This window comes from Entelurus aequoreus, linkage group LG15 (assembly GCF_033978785.1).
Source record: "Entelurus aequoreus isolate RoL-2023_Sb linkage group LG15, RoL_Eaeq_v1.1, whole genome shotgun sequence".
NCBI classification, from domain to species: domain Eukaryota; kingdom Metazoa; phylum Chordata; class Actinopteri; order Syngnathiformes; family Syngnathidae; genus Entelurus; species Entelurus aequoreus.
In genome coordinates, this window is record NC_084745.1 from 21753617 (window position 1) to 21770863 (window position 17247).

Below are 17247 nucleotides of genomic sequence, written 5' to 3' on the forward strand. Positions count from 1 at the left end.
GCTGAATGGAACTTGTATCTCACAATGTCTCGCTATTACATTAAATACATTGGGGCATGGCTCAAACATTGTAGGACGCCCCTTCTCAGTTGTATTTGTGAACAGCGTCTTCACAGCGAGAGTTTTGTGGACATCACCTAAACACCCGTTTCCTACTATGACCCACCCGAGGTCCAATTTTTGTGCATAGGGTGCGTTGTTAGGGCCACTTATCTGTTTATGGACTTTGTGAACTCTAAAAACATCCCGTCCGAGAAGCATGAGTATAGGGGCATTAGAGTCCAGGTCAGGGATAAGGTGAGCTACTGACTTTAGGTGACTGTGTTGCATAGCTGCACTGGGTGTGGGAATTGCATCTCTATCGTTTGGGATATTATACATTCAATGAGGCTAGGCAATGGGATGTGGACTGAACCATCCAAGGCTGCCACTACATATCCTGTAGCTCTCCTGCCCATTGATTTTTTAGTACCAGCACATGTCCTTAGTGAGTAAGGGGAACTAGGGCCACGGTCATTGAACAATTCAAAAAAACTCAGGACATACTAACGACCTGTTACTTTGTTCATTATGGATGGCATAGAGCCTTACTGCTTGTTCAGGATGGCCTGCTGGGTACACTTTAACAAGACTAATTTTAGAGTTTTGTGCACTGAAATTTCTTTTTGTTTATATGCTCTCTAAGGCAGTTTGTCGAGTTTGGTTACGTCAGGGAACGATGTAAAGTTAAAGCTTGGGTCATTTCTTGAGTTATCTTCTTGCGTTACAAAGTCTACAAAAACATTGAATGGTGGGAAGGGGACACGTTGTGTGCATTTGTATTTAGCTCCTACTGTGGTCCACCTTTCTTGCAAATTGAAGGGAAGTTTCTGCACAATTGGATTTAATCCTCTTGCGGTATCCATAAACGCAAGACCAGGAAGGTCTCCTTCAGCTTTAGCACTCTGCATTTCCATGAGCAGGTCACTAAACTTCCTTAGTTTGTGTAGTCTTTGGATGTGATTTGGGGGAACATATCAATTCTTTTGAAGAGTGTATCCTCAATCACTTCAGCTGAGCCATAACATTGCTCAAGCCTGTCCCACATCATATTGAGACCTTTGGTTGGGTTGTTAATGTGTATGGCTCTAAATTGTTCTACGTGTTCAGAGGATTCTTTGCCAAGCCACTTTAACATCAAGTCCATCTCCTCACTTGTTGATAAATCTAATCCATTTATTGCATTTTTAAAGGAGCGTTTCCAAGCTCTGAAATTTTGAGGCTTGTCGTTAAATTGCAGTAGTCCTGTTGCTACTATTTCCCGGCGAGCAAAGTATCTAATGAAGTCACTCACATTAGAGATTGTTTTCGCTCTTGGCATAAAGGCCGGACTTTGATTGATTGATTGATTGATTGAGACTTTTATTAGTAAGTTGCACAGTGAAGTACATATTTCGTACAATTGACCACTAAATGGTAACACCACCGAGGAGCTTTTTAACTACCTCAGCAACCTCAGCCCCAGAAATAGGAGAGCCCACCACAGATTCCCCAGGCACTGCTTCCTCATAAGAAGACGTGTTGGTGGGATTGAGGAGGTCTTCGAAGTATTCCCTCCACCGATCTACAACATCCGCAGTCGAGGTCAGAACACCATCCACCATACACAGTGTTGATAATGCACTGCTTCCTCTTCCTGAGGCGGCGGATGGTGGTCCAGAATTGTTTCGAAGCCGTCCGGAAGTCGTTTTCCATGGCTTCCCCGAACTCCTCCCATGTCCGAGTTTTTGCCTCCGCGACCGCCGAAGCCGCACACCGCTTGGCCTTGGCCTCTTTAAGAAGGGGAACCGGAGGGTGTGTTCTAACTATCGTGGGATCACACTCCTCAGCCTTCCCGGTAAGGTCTATTCAGGTGTGCTGGAGAGGAGGCTACGCCGGATAGTCGAACCTCGGATTCAGGAGGAACAGTGTGGTTTTCGTCCTGGTCTTGGAACTGTGGACCAGCTCTATACTCTCGGCAGGGTCCTTGAGGGTGCATGGGAGTTTGCCTAACCAGTCTACGTGTGTTTTGTGGACTCTGAGAAGGCATTCGACCGTGTCCCTCGGGAAGTCCTGTGGGGAGTGCTCAGAGAGTATGGGGTATCGGACTGTCTGATTGTGGCGGTCCGATCCCTGTATGATCAGTGCCAGAGTTTGGTCCGCATTGCCGGCAGTAAGTCTGACACGTCAAGGCTGCCCTTTGTCACCGATTCTGTTCATAACTTTTATGGACAGAATTTCTAGGCGCAGTCAAGGCGTTGAGGGGATCTGGTTTGGTGGCTGCAGGATTAGGTCTCTGCTTTTTGCAGATGATGTGGTCCTGATGGCTTCATCTGGCCAGGATCTTCAGCTCTCACTGGATCGGTTCGCAGCTGAGTGTGAAGCGACTGGGATGAGAATCAGCACCTCCAAGTCCGAGTCCATGGTTCTCGCCCGGAAAATGGTGGAGTGCCATCTCCGGGTTGCGGAGGAGATCCTTCCCCAAGTGGAGGAGTTCAAGTACCTCGGAGTCTTGTTCACGAGTGAGGGAAGAGTGGATCGTGAGATCCACAGGCGGATCGGTGCGGCGTCTTCAGTAATGCGGACGCTGTATCGGTCTGTTGTGGTGAAGAAGGAGCTGAGCCGGAAGGCAAAGCTCTCAATTTACCGGTCGATCTATGTTCCCATCCTCACCTATGGTCATGAGCTTTGGGTTATGACCGAAAGGACAAGATCACGGGTACAAGCGGCCGAAATGAGTTTCCTCCGCCGGGTGGCGGGGCTCTCCCTTAGAGATAGGGTGAGAAGTTCTGCCATCCGGGAGGAGCTCAAAGTAAACCCGCTGCTCCTCCACATCGAGAGGAGCCAGATGAGGTGGTTCGGGCATCTGGTCAGGATTCCACCCGAACGCCTCCCTAGGGAGGTGTTTAGGGCACGTCAGACCGGTAGGAGGCCACGGGGAAGACCCAGGACACGTTGGGAAGACTATGTCTCCAGGCTGGCCTGGGAACGCCTCGGGATCCCCCGGGAAGAGCTGGACGGAGTGGCTGGGGAGAGGGAAGTCTGGGTTTCCCTGCTTAGGCTGCTGCCCCCGCGACCCGACCTCGGATAAGCGGAAGAAGATGGATGGATGGATGGATGTCGGACATCCCTAGGTGTGGAGGGGGAGGGGGTGTTAGGTTTGGTTAAGTTAAGTTAAAGTTAAAGTACCAATGATTGTCACACACACACTAGGTGTGGTGAAATTTGTCCTCTGCATTCGACCCATCCCCTTTCACCCCCTGGGAGGTGAGGGGAGCAGTGGGCAGCAGCGGTGCCGCGCCCGGGAATCATTTTTGGTGATTCAACCCCCAATTCCAAACCTTGATGCTGAGTGCCAAGCAGGGAGGTAACGGGTCCCATTTGTATAGTCTTTGGTGTGACTCGGCCTGGGTTTGAACTCACAACCTACCGATCTCAGGGCGGACACTCTAACCACTAGGCCACTGATGTTATCATCAGTCATCAACAATTGAGAACAGAGAAATGGATTTTGGTACAGTGTAGATCTGACTTGGTAGGATATGTACAGCAGGTAGTGGACATAGAGAGAGAGAGAGAGAGAGAGAGAGAGAGAGAGAGAGAGAGAGAGAGAGAGAGAGAGAGAGAGAGAGAGAGAGAGAGAGAGAGAGAGAGAGAGATCAGAAGGCATAAGAAAAAGTATCTGCATTTGATTGTTTACATTTGATTATTAACAATCCGGGGAGGGTGTTAGTTTAAGGTTGTAGCTGCCTGGAGGTGTACTTTTGGGTGAGAAGCTCTGTCATCTGGGAGGAACTCAGAGTAAACCTGCTGCTCCTCCATATTGAGAGAAGCCAGATGAGGTGGTTCGGGCATCTGCTCAGGATGCCACCCGAACGCCTCCCTAGGGAGGTGTTTAGGGCAAGTCCGACCGGCAGGAGGCCATGGGGAAGACCCAGGGAACATTTGGAAGACTATGTCTCCCGGCTGGCCTGGGAACGCCTCGGGATCCCCCGAGAAGAGCTGGACAAAGTGGCTGGGGAGAGGGAAGTCTGGGCTTCTCTGCTTAGGCTGCTACCCCCGCAACCCGACCTCGGATAAGCGGAAGAAAATGGATGGATGGATGGATTTAGTATGACAGTTATACTGTCATGTTGAGTAAAACAACTAACTTGTGTCTTTGCAAACCTTACAAAATATATTTTTTCTAGTAAAACTCACAAAGATACATTTCTCCAGGCATTATTAGCCATTTTGCATGTGTGGTTTAGGAGTTATGTTTAAATAACTGTCAGATTGAGTGTGACAGTGTACTGTCATAGTGAGAAAAACCCATATTTTGTATTTGCAAACCTTACAAAAACAACTGATTCTAGTTAAACTCACATGAATACAATATTACAGGCATTTTTAGACATAATGCATGGTTGCTTTTGGAGTTATGTTTATATAACTTTCATATTTAGTATGACAGTTATACTGTCATATTGAGTAAAAAAAAAACTAACTTGTGTCTTTACAAACCTTACAAAATATTTTTTTTTAGTAAAACTCACAAAGATACATTTCTCCAGGCAATATTAGCCATTTTACATGTGTGGTTTAAGAGTTATGTTTAAATAACGTCATATTGAAGTGGCAGTAATACTGTCATTATAAGTAACACCTAATTTTTGTATTTGTAAACCTTACCAAAATACCTGATTCTGGTAAAACTCACATAGATTCAACATTACAGGCATTTTTAAACATATTACATGTTTAAATTTTGGAGTAATGTTTATATAACTTTCATATGTAGTCATATTGAGTAAAACAACTAACTTGTGTCTTTGCAAACCGTACAAAAGATCATTATTCTAGTAAAACTAACAAAGATACATTTCTCCAGGCATTTTTAGCCATTTCTTATGTGTTGTTTAGGAGTTATGTTTAAAAAACAGTCATATTGAGTGTGGCAGTATACTGTCATAGTGAGTAAAACCTAATTTTTGTATTTGCAAACCTTACAAAAAAACCTGATTCTAGTAAAACTCACATAGATACAATATTACAGGCATTTTTAGACAATATGCATATTTGGTTTTGAAATTATGTTCATATAACCTTAATATATAGTATGACAGCTATACTGTCATATTGAGTAAAAAAAACTAACTTGTGTCTTTGCAAAACTTACACAATATGTTTTTTGTTGTAAAACTCACAAAGATACAATTTTCACGCATTATTAGGAATTTTGCATGGTTGGTTTAGGAATTATGTTGGAATACATTTTTATTGCTTTTTTCGCATTGTCTCAGGATTTTAAAAACATTACTGTCATATTAAGTAAAAAAAACTACTTTTTGTGTTGCAAGCCTCAAAAAAGATATGTTTCGAGTAAGTTTTTAGACAGATTGCATGTTTGGTTTTGGAGTTATGTTCAAATAACTTTCATATTTAGTATGACAGTTATACTGTAGTATTAAATTGAAAAAACTAACTTGTGTCTTTGCAAACCTTACAAAAGATACTTTTTCTAGTAAAACTAACAAAGATACATGTCTCTAGGCTTTATTAGCCATTTTGCATGTGTTGTTTATGTTTGAATACACTTTTATTGCTTTTTTTGCATTATCTCAGGATTCCAAGAACATTACTGTCATATTGAGTAAAAAACTACTTTTTGTTTTTGCAAGCCTTAAAAAAGCATATGTTTAGAGTAAAACTCCCAATGATGCATTATTTCAGGCATTATTAGCCATTTTTCATGTGTGGTTTACTAGTTATGTTTAATAATTGTCATATTGAGTGTGACAGTATACTGTCATCGTGAGTAAAACCTAATTTTTGTATATGCAAACCTTACAAAAACAACTGAGTCTAGTAAAACTCACATGGATTCAATATTACAGGCATTTTTAGACATTTTGCATGTTTGGTTTAGGAATCATGATGGAATACCTTTTTTATTGCTTTTTTCGCATTATCTCAGGATTCTAAGAACATAATTGTCATATTGAGTAAAAAACTACTTTTTGTTTTTGCAAACCTTACAAAATATTTTTTTTCCAGTAAAACTCACAAAGATACATTTCTCCAGGCAATATTAGCCATTTTGCATTTGTGGTTTAAGGAGTTATGTTTGAAAAAAACGGTCATATTGTTTGTGGCAGTTATACTGTCATTATGAGTAAAACATAATTTTTGTATTTGTAAACCTAACCAAAATACCTGATTCTTTTAAAACTCATATAGGTTCAATATTACAGGCATTTTTAGACATAATGCATGTTTGGTTTTGGAGTTATGTTTATATAACTTTCATATTTAGTATGACAGTTATACTGTCATATTGAATGAACAACACTTACTTGTGTCTTTGCAAACCTTACAAAAGATTATATTTCTAGTAAAACTAACAAAGATACACATCTCCAGGTATTATTAGCCATTTTGCGTCTGTTGTTTAGGAGTTATGTTTGAATACATTTTTATTGCTTTTTTTGCATTATCTCAGGATTCTAAGAGCATTACAGTCATAAGAAGTAAAAAACTCCTTTTTTTGTTCGCAGGCTTTAAAAAAGCATATGTTTAGAGTAAAACTCCCAATGATGCATTATTTCAGGCATGTTTAGCCATTTTACATGGGTGGTATACTAGTTATGTTTAATAACTGTCATATTGAGTGTGACTGTATACTGTCATAGTGAGTAAAACCTAATTTTTGAATTTTCAAACCTTACAAAAGATTATCTGATTCTAGTAAAACTCACATGGATTCAATATTACAGGCAATTTCAGACATTTTGCATGTTTGGTTTAAGAATAATGAAGGAATACATTTTTATTGCTTTTTTCGCATTATCTCAGGATTCTAAGAACATTATTATCATATTCAGTAAAAAACTACTTTTTGTGTTTGCAAGCCTTAAAAAAGCATATGTTTCGAGCAAAACACACAAGAATGCATCATTTGAGGCATTATTAGCAATTTTTCATGTGTAGTTTAGGAGTTGTGTTTGAATAACTTACATATTGAGCGTGGCAGTTAAACTGTCATATTGAGTAAAAAAAATTAATTTTTGTGTTTGCAAACCTTACAAAAGAAAATGTTTCTAGTAAAACTCACAAAAATAAATTTCTTCATTCATTTTTAGACATTTTGCATGTTTGGTTTAGGAATTATGATGGAATACATTTTTATTGCTTTTTTCGCATTATCTCGGGATTCTAAGAACATTATTGTCATATTGAGTAAAAAACTACTTTTTGTGTTTGCAAGCCTTAAAAAAGCATATGTTTCGAGCAAAACTCACAAGAATGCATTATTTGAGGCATTATTAGCCATTTTTCATGTGTAGTTTAGGAGTTATGCTTAAATAAGTTGCATATTGAGCGTGGCAGTTATACTGTCATATTGAGTAAAAAAAATAATTTTTTTGTTTGCAAACCTTACAAAAGAAATGTTTCTAGTAAAACTCACAAAGATACATTTCTTAATTCATTATTAGACATTTTTCATGTGTGGTTTCATATTGAGTGTGGCAGTTATACTGTCATTATGTGTAAAACCTAATTTTTGTATTTGCAAACCTTACAAAAAAAACTGATTCTAGTGAAACTCACATAGATTCAATCTTACAGGCATTTTTAGACATTTTGCATGTTTGGTTTAGGAGTTGTGTTTGAATCATTTTTAATTGCTTTTTTCGCATTATCTCACACTGTAAGACATTTCACCATTTAATTACAGTAACCTACTGGCAGCTAATGGTTCCAGTATAAAACTGTTTTTAAAAACTGCAATGCAAATGTATTCATACTGCATAGCAGTTTTTAAAAACAGTTTTATACTGAAACCATTAGCTGCCAGTAGGTTACTGTAATTAAATGGTGAAATTCTGTTGTTAGGGAGTTTTTGACGTGGCGACTTGAATTGTAATGGAGCTGTCCAGCTCTTGTCTGTGTCCTTTTGTAGTCCTTCTTCCATTATTTTCAAGAAGGCTTTGTCCTGAATGGAGGGTGCGATGTAATTGTCATGTCTGGTTTGTTTGAACACATTACATCCTAAATGATCAGGTTCACAAGCGCTATCCACAAGTTGAGTGCTGAAGCTGAATGGAACTTGTATCTCACAATGTCTCGCTATTACATTAAATACATTGGGGCATGGCTCAAACATTGTAGGACGCCCCTTTTCAGTTGTATTTGTGAACAGCGTCTTCACAGCGAGAGTTTTGTGGACATCACCTAAACACACGTTTCCTACTGTGACCCACCCGAGGTCCAATTTTTGTGCATAGGGTGCGTTGTTAGTGCCACTTATCTGTTTATGGACTTTGTGAACTCTAATAACATCCCGTCCGAGAAGCATGAGTATAGGGGCATTAGAGTCCAGGTCAGGGATAAGGTGAGCTACTGACTTTAGGTGACTGTGTTGCATAGCTGCACTGGGTGTGGGAATTGCATCTCTATCGTTTGGGATATTTATACATTCAATGAGGCTAGGCAATGGGATGTGGACTGAACCATCCAAGGCTGCCACTACATATCCTGTAGCTCTCCTGCCCATTGCTTTTTTAGTACCAGCACATGTCCTTAGTGAGTAAGGGGAACTAGGGCCACCCCACACAGCAAAAACACTCCGCGGCGGATCCCCCGCGCAGGTATATCGCGTTTTCCGGAACGGAACCGCGAAACGGACCAGCATCGGCGTCCATTTGCACTCAGGAACGTATCCGCCACGGCGGCAGGTAGCGGATCTGCCGTGGTGGCGCGCTGAATGCGCTCCGCACCCATGATCAAAGCCTTATTTCCGCGACGGGTGCGCCGTGACGGCTCGCTGCATCCGCTCCACACCCAAGATCAAAGCCTAACCTCCCGCCGCGGACCAGCAACGGACTCATAAAAACCCTGGCTCATCTGGCCGTTTTGGACCCTTTTATCTTATTTTCAAAATCCCTTCTGTTCTTGCTGTAGGATAAAATAGGAAACTAAAAAATTCACTAAGCCCTCATTGCCTTGTATTTTTAAACTAACAATATTGTCAATAGACAGAAACAGAAAATTCACTCTATAAAGTAAACATATACAATATATATTAAAAAAGTAAATATACATATTTAATCTATTAGGCTACAACTTCAAGGAAACGCTGCTCCATGCACAGCTAACATATCAGAAAATGAATAACTGGTGAATGACAAGAAGTCCAATAAAAGGTTGTTTATTTATACATATACATCTCTATTCCTCCTGAGGAGGTGGAAGCGGGACTCGTCTCCTCGTTGCCCGATCCCCCGCCAAGTTGAACCACCTGATGGCGTGTTTGGTGACCTCAGCGTCCGTGGCTGACCTTGTCAACACATTTTTACTCACAGCACCTGTAATCAAACAAGATTACAAGACAGATACGTTTATGTTTATGGTAGGAAGCATCCAAAGCCAAGTATGCTTACACAATACAAAATATGTGATAGGTATTAAGGAGATTACATTTGAAAAAAAAAACATGACTTAAAGTTACTGGAGGTGGTTAAAATAAGGTGCGTAAACTATGAATTTGTGATCAGGGTATAGGTGTGCAAGACATCCAAAATGTTTAAACAATATCGTTATTTGGTTCTTTGATCAGAGTACTTGTTTGGCTCTGTTGGATGACGGCGGCGGGGGGTTGGGGGTGGGGGGCATAAATAAATATCCATAACCCAACTTTGGGAGGTTGACATTTTTTTCTTATTATATTTGTACTATCATTCTATGTTTGTATTCGTGTAGGCCAGTGGTGTCCAAAGTGCGGCCCGGGGGCCATTTGCGGCCTGCAGGTCATTTTTTAATGGCCCCAGGGCACATTTTAAAAAATATGATCGAAATAAATAAAAAACATTAAAAGTGGTATTTAAAGAGCATACAGGTGAAATGTAACAAGAAAATGTAGCAATGTTTACTCTAATCACACAAAGCTGCCATGTAGGCTGTTTCTTTCTTTAAAAAATAATAATGAATCAAAATCAATGTCATTATGAATTATTGACCTATTCAAGGCTTAAGAAGTTTACCTTCGCAATCAGCTGGTCTTGGTTGTGCTTAATAGTTTCCAGCAGGCTAAGGATGTGGATTACCTCAGGCGCTGTTGACAAACAGCAATATAAAATTAACATGTTTCAGTGTTTATCCTCATTACTCATAATCCTGACATTAGCTATTGACCTTAGTTAATGACAAAAGTTATTGACAAAGTTTGAAGAAAATATGTGATTGCTTGTGAATTTGAATTTTTTCCAAAATTTGTGGCACAGAATGACCATTTGTCAGTTATTGCTCACCAGAGCAGAAAATGTTGTTGGCCATTATTTCCCCTCGCCATGTTGGCCTGTATGCCAGGCTGGATCCAGGCTCCTCTGTCTGCCACATGTTGAGGGCTGCTGGTGAGGGGGATGGAGGAGGGACTGCCGTTCCTAGTGAGGTGGGCATTGTGAGAGAGCCATCAGTTAACCATGACTGGTAATACCCAAGGGGCCTATCTATACACTAATATTTCAGAGATCAGTCCCTACCTTGTGTAACTCTCTGCATGTTTAATGCAGGTGCTGGTGAAGGCATATGAATGCGTCCTTCCCAATGGTGAGGTGCTAAGGGAGATAAATTGGTATTAAATGGTTGTGATCTGTTAACCATGGTTACTGGATGCTGAGATATTATTTTGGAGATCAGTCTTTACCTAGAAAGTTATCTCCAGTTGAGGAGTCGAGTTGACAAGTACTCATGACTCTTGCTGGCACTCGGCGAGACGGTGGCGCTGGGAGAAGGGATACAAGGAGAGGGGAATATCTTTAGCACTAAGAATGTAAACCATATCTTTAATATTAATGTGGTGGTTTTGTTGTTTTCGATGTTAAGAGATTATTCCTTACTCTGCCTGTGCAATTGGCTTGCCAACCCCAGAGATGTGAGGTCACTATTTCCCGGGTCTTCTTCGCTATTATCTGAGTCCCCGAGACGATGGCTGTTGGGTAACCATATCATTAATCCTAATGATGTGGTTACCCAACAGCCATCGTATTGGTATTGCAATACCAAAATTGCCAAATATACATATAGTACAATCATCTTTGGTCTATTTTTGAATGCTACCGGAAATAACCTTCCTATTACTGTAGAAACATGACAAAAACAAGACGGAACACACTTACACTGGCTTCCTGTTCCTTTTTTCTGGCAGCTCCTCGTTCTCTGCCTCAGATTGCAGGTCTGAGGTGTTGCAGCCCTTTCCATATTGTTGCATTATTTTTAATGCGTCTTTGTAGTTGTCTAAAATTGAATATGTTAAAATGAACATGAGTTTCAAATTAGCTGTAGAGCTGAACAGAATATTATTATTATTGATGATGATAAATCAGGTCTCTCTCTTACAAGAGACCTGGTCAGAACATAAACACAATAGGTTATTCCAAGCATAAAGAGAAGCAACTATGACGTTATTTTTAAACAAGAAGATTATGAATTTGCATACCACAAGTTCGGACAACAGAAACGTCAAATCTTGGCCAGTTTGGCTCATCCTGCTCCTCATTTAAAGCGGCCCTTTCAATTCTGTCGGTGTTTTTATAGCTGGGCCAGAAAACCATCCTATCATCATACCATCCACTTGGGACAACCGCAATGTCCCTGTTCATTATACATTTAATCAGATGAAAAGGCACCCTTAATGTAGAAAGAAAGAAAAGGGGTATTTATTCATCGTCAAAGCAACAACGTGGACAAAAGCATGCACAGGTGTTAGTGTATACAAATAAGCAAGTAAGATTAGCTGAGATTTTACCTGAATGGTGCCCCAAGGTGGTAAGAACTATAAGAAAGGTAAAAGTACAGGTCATAATAGTCAGAACTTCAGCTCAATCGTAAAGTAGGGTTTGAAATTATGGGTGTAGTGTATACAGAGATCAGTCCCTACCTTGTGTAACTCTCTGCATGTTTAATGCATGTGCTGGTGAAGGCATATGAATACATCCTTCCCCATGGTGAGGTGCTAAGGGAGATAAATTGGTATTTAATGGTTGTGATCTGTTAACCATGCATGGTTACTGGATGCTGAGATATTATTTTGGAGATCAGTCTTTACCTAGAAAGTTATCTCCAGTTGAGGAGTCGAGTTGACAAGTACTCATGACTCTTGCTGGCACTCGGCGAGACGGTGGAGCTGGGAGAAGGGATACAAGGAGAGGGGAAAATCTTTAGCACTAAGAATGTTAACCATATCTTTAATATTAATGTGGTGGTTTCGTCTACAACGCTAAATATATCCTGTGGTGTACCTCAGGGATCAATATAGGACCTAAATTATTCAATGTCTAGATAAATGACATTTGTAAAGTTTCAAAAGATTTAAAGTTAGTATTATTTTAATAACAAAATAAATTAACAAATTAAAAAGATGGGTTGACAAAAACAGACTATCTTTGAATCTCAGTAAAACTAAAATAATGTTATTTGGTAACAGTAGAAAAGAAAGTCAAACACAAATACAAATAAACGGAATAGAAATTGAAAGAGTAAATGAAACCAAAATTCTAGGTATAATGATTGATGATAAATTGAACTGGAAATCTCAAGTAAAAAATATACAACATAAAGTAGCAAGAAACACGTCAATAATGAATAAAGCAAAACATGTTCTAGACAAAAAAATCACTTCATATTCTCTACTGTTCACTAGTGTTACATATCTGAGTTATTGTGTAGAAATATGGGGAAATAATTACAAAAGTACACTTCATTCATTAACGGTGATACAAAAAAGATCAGTTAGAATAATATATAATGTTGGATATAGAGAACACACAAATCCTTTATTTATTGAATCAAAGATACTGAAATTCCACGACATAGTGAATTTGCAAACAGATAAAATTATAAACAAAGCAAACTATAACCTGCTACCCAAGAATATACAACAATTCTTCTCAAAAAAAGAGGAGAAAAATAATCTTAGAGAGAAATGTAATTTAAAACATTTGTACGCACGTACAACACTTAAGACCTTCAGTTTATCAGTATGTGGAATTAAATTATGGAATGGATTAAGCAAAGCAATCAAACAATGTACTAATATGATCAATTATTTATGCTTACATGTGGAAATAATAATAATAATAATAGTAAATAAAATAGTAATAATAAAAAAGATAAATAAACCATAAAATAGTGTCTAATAAATTAATTAAATAAGAAACAGCATGTAAAATATATACATCAGTAAATAACAAAAATATAGATCAAGAAAAAGGATCCTTAATATGTGCAGCAATTTTTCCCACTCACATCACCTCATTTTATATTTTTTTCTACAATTAACTATGCCAAAAAACACATAGACATACCTTTTTTTTTGTTAGGAAACAAAAACAACATGGCGTCACACACAGCTAGTCCACAGTAAACAGGATCTCAAGCTCCACTGAAGAACAAAGGAAGAAATAATACACACTCATATTAATGGCATAGAACGGCTGTTTCCACTTACGTTGTTGACTAACGCAGTAACGTTAGCGACTTGGGCCTATACAACACTGACAATAAAGTAATACGCTTTCGTTTCAAGCAGTTGGAAATATGTGGAATATCGTAGCATGTAACCTACACACATTCACAGCGTCTAACAAAAGATGGCCTAAGTTAACTGTATTGAACTTTTTACTCACCGGCTTCACGCGGGAAACTTTCACATTCTGGAGTCGGGGTCCCCCGGAACACAAAACACAGATAAAAGACAATTTTACAATAGCACGGCGAAAAAATGACCGTCGTCGTGTGGGTTTTTTGACGAATAACACTCTTTTCCACTTTTCTTCGCTCGGGCCTCACCTACGGCGTGCAGCCATTTTGAATTTTCTGTATACGTGACGTCAGACGCACGTCCCCATGCAAAGCATTTTGGGAGGCGCCGCTGGAAATAAAATAGCCTTTTTTTACAGAATATAAAGTTTTACTGCTAGTCCTAATATCAAACAACGTCATTACAATCATACATAAATGATGATGGAAACACAAAGGCTGATCTTTACTGCGAATGTAGCAATAAATCAATAAATCTATACTTACGTTCGTGTTCCAGCAAAGAAAGTCCAGAGATCTTGGCTCATGCGCGTACACACTAGTAGGCGCGTCCACGTCTGCGGGTGCAGACATTGGTCGGCTCAGTGCGCGTAGGCGGAGCCTATAACTCTAGGCGGCGCGCGCCGGTTTGGTTTGTCGCGTCCGCGTATGCGAATCAGACACGAGTCCGCTCAGGATCAGCTGTCTGACCGTACAATTTTCAGAGGCGGAGCTGAATCCTCTAGGCGGAGCCAAAACGAATGTGACAGTAACGCGGGTTGGGCGACTTGAAGGCGGATCCGTATAGCAGTCTTCTGCTGTGTGGGACGGTCATTGAACAATTCAAAAAAACTCAGGACATACTAACGACCTGTTACTTTGTTCATCATGGATGGCATAGAGCCTTACTGCTTGTTCAGGATGGCCTGCTGGGTACACTTTAACAAGACTAATTTTAGAGCAGGACCTGCCTGCTTCGTTCACGCCACAAACCTGTGTGCACTTGGACGTGGTCTCCTCCGACTTAGTGGAGTCACTCTCCCCGCCATACTCTGCTGCAGGTTCAGTTTCTTTAAACCAGGGTGCTGGTCCTGGGTGAAGAGCAGTGCAGTGTTTTTCATCAAGACACTCAGAGCACTGTATCTTGACCATACAGTTTTTTGCATTGTGTGTAGATGAAGAACAGCATTTGAAGCAAATGTGGTTCTCTTTTAAGAATGCTTTTCGATCATCGAGTGTTTTCATTCGAAATGATCTGCACTTCGAGAGGGGATGAGGTTTCATGTGAATTGGGCAAAGCTTGTCGCTGTGAACAGCTTTGTTTGCCGTTTTTTGTGTATCTAAATTGTAACGGGAGACAACATCAGTTTTGTGTACTGAAATTTATTTTTGTTTATATACTCTCCGAGGCAGTTTGTCGAGTTTGGGTACGTCAGGGAACGATGTAAAGTTAAACCTTGGGTCATTTCTTGAGTTAGCTTCTTGCGTTACAAAGTCTACAAAAACATTGAATGGTGGGAAGGGGCACGTTGTGTGCATTTGTATTTAGCTCCTACTGTGGTCCACCTTTCTTGCAAATTGAAGGGAAGTTTCTGCACAATTGGATTTAATCCTCTTGCGGTATCCATAAACGCAAGACCAGGAAGGTCTCCTTCAGCTTTAGCACTCTGCATTTCCATGAGCAACTTCCTTAGTTTGGGTAGTCTTTGGATGTGATTTGGGGGAACATAGCAATTCTTTTGAAGAGTGTATCCTCAATCAATCAATCCGCTCAGTGGCCTAGTGGTTAGAGTGTCCGCCCTGAGATCGGTAGGTTGGAGTTCAAATCCCAGCCGAGTCATACCAAAGACAATAAAAATGGGACCCATAACCTCCCTAATTGGCACTCAGCAACACGGGTTGGAGTTGGGAGTTAAGTCACCAAAATGATTCCCGGGCGCGGCGCCGCTGCTGCCCACTTCTCCCCAAGGGGATGGGACAAATGCAGAGGACAAATTTCACCACATCTAGTGTGTGTTTGACAATCATTGGTATCTTTAATCTTTAATCTTAAAAAACTTCAGCTGAGCCATAACATTGCTCAAGCCTGTCCCACATCATATTGAGACTTTTGGTTGGGTTGTTAATGTGTATGGCTCTAATTTGTTCTACGTGTTCAGAGGATTCTTTGCCAAGCCACTTTAACATCTAGTCCATCTCCTCACTTGTTGATAAATCTAATCCATTTATTGCATTTTTAAAGGAGCGTTTCCAAGCTCTGAAATTTTGAGGCTTGTCGTTAAGTTGCAGTAGTCCTGTTGCTACTATTTCCCGGCGAGCAAAGTATCTAATGAAGTCACTCACATTACAGATTTTTTTCGCTCTTGGCATGAAGGCCGGACTTTGATAGATTGATTGATTGAGACATTTATTAGTAAGTTGCACAGTGAAGTACATATTCCGTACAATTGACCACTAAATGGTAACACCCGAATAAGTTTTTCAACTTGTTTAAGTCAGGGTCCACTTAAATTGATTCATGATACAGATATACACTACCAGATATATACTATTATCATAATACAGTCATCACACAAGATAATCACATTGAATTATTTACATTATTTACAATCCGGGGTCTTGAAGAGAGGAACCACCACCCCGGTCTGCCAATCCAGAGGTACCGCCCCCGATGTCCACGCAATCCTGCAGAGTCTTGTCAACCAAGACAGCCCCACAGCATCCAGAGCCTTAAGGAACTCCGGGCGGATCTCATCGACCCCCGGGGCCGTGCGACCGAGGAGCTTTTTAACTACCTCAGCAACCTCAGCCCCAGAAATAGGAGAGCCCACCACAGATTCCCCAGGCACTGCTTCCTCATAGGAAGACGTGTTGGTGGGATTGAGGAGGTCTTCGAAGTATTCCCTCCACCGATCCACAACATCCGCAGTCGAGGTCAGCAGAACACCATCATCACCATACACTGCTTCCCCTTCCTGAGGCGGCGGATGGTGGTCCAGAATTGCTTCGAAGCCGTCCGGAAGTCGTTTTCCATGGCTTCCCCGAACTCCTCCCATGTCCGAGTTTTTGCCTCCGCGACCGCCGAAGCCGCACACCGCTTGGCCTTGGCCTCTTTAAGAAGGGGAACCGGAGGGTGTGTTCTAACTATCGTGGGATCACACTCTTTAGCCTTCCCGGTAAGGTCTATTCAGTTGTGCTGGAGAGGAGGCTACGCCGGATAGTCGAACCTCGGATTCAGGAGGAACAGTGTGGTTTTCGTCCTGGTCGTGGAACTGTGGACCAGCTCTATACTCTCGGCAGGGTCCTTGAGGGTGCATGGGAGTTTGCCCAACCAGTCTACATGTGTTTTGTGGACTTGGAGAAGGCATTCGACCGTGTCCCTCGGGAAGTCCTGTGGGGAGTGCTCAGAGAGTATGGGGTATCGGACTGTCGGATTGTGGCGGTCCGCTCCCTGTATGATCAGTGCCAGAGTTTGGTCCGCATTGCCGGCAGTAAGTCCGACACGTTTCCAGTGAGGGTTGGACACCGCCAAGGCTGCCCTTTGTCACCGATTCTGTTCATAACTTTTATGGACAGAATTTCTAGGCGCAGTCAAGGTGTTGAGGGGATCTGGTTTGGTGGCTGCAGGATTAGGTCTCTGCTTTTTGCAGATGATGTGGTCCTGATGGCTTC

At 41.0% G+C, this 17247-nt stretch overlaps 1 long non-coding RNA gene across 1 annotated transcript; it reads right to left on the reverse strand.

The window, feature by feature from the left end:
* Positions 1-9123: 9123 nt before the first annotated feature.
* On the reverse strand, positions 9124-10324 carry LOC133630410 (uncharacterized). Its single transcript, XR_009821249.1, has 3 exons — positions 10308-10324; positions 10041-10111; positions 9124-9365 (listed from the first exon to the last, which is right to left on the reverse strand). It is a non-coding gene; the product is annotated as an uncharacterized LOC133630410 (long non-coding RNA).
* Between the last annotated feature and the right edge of the window lie 6923 nt (positions 10325-17247).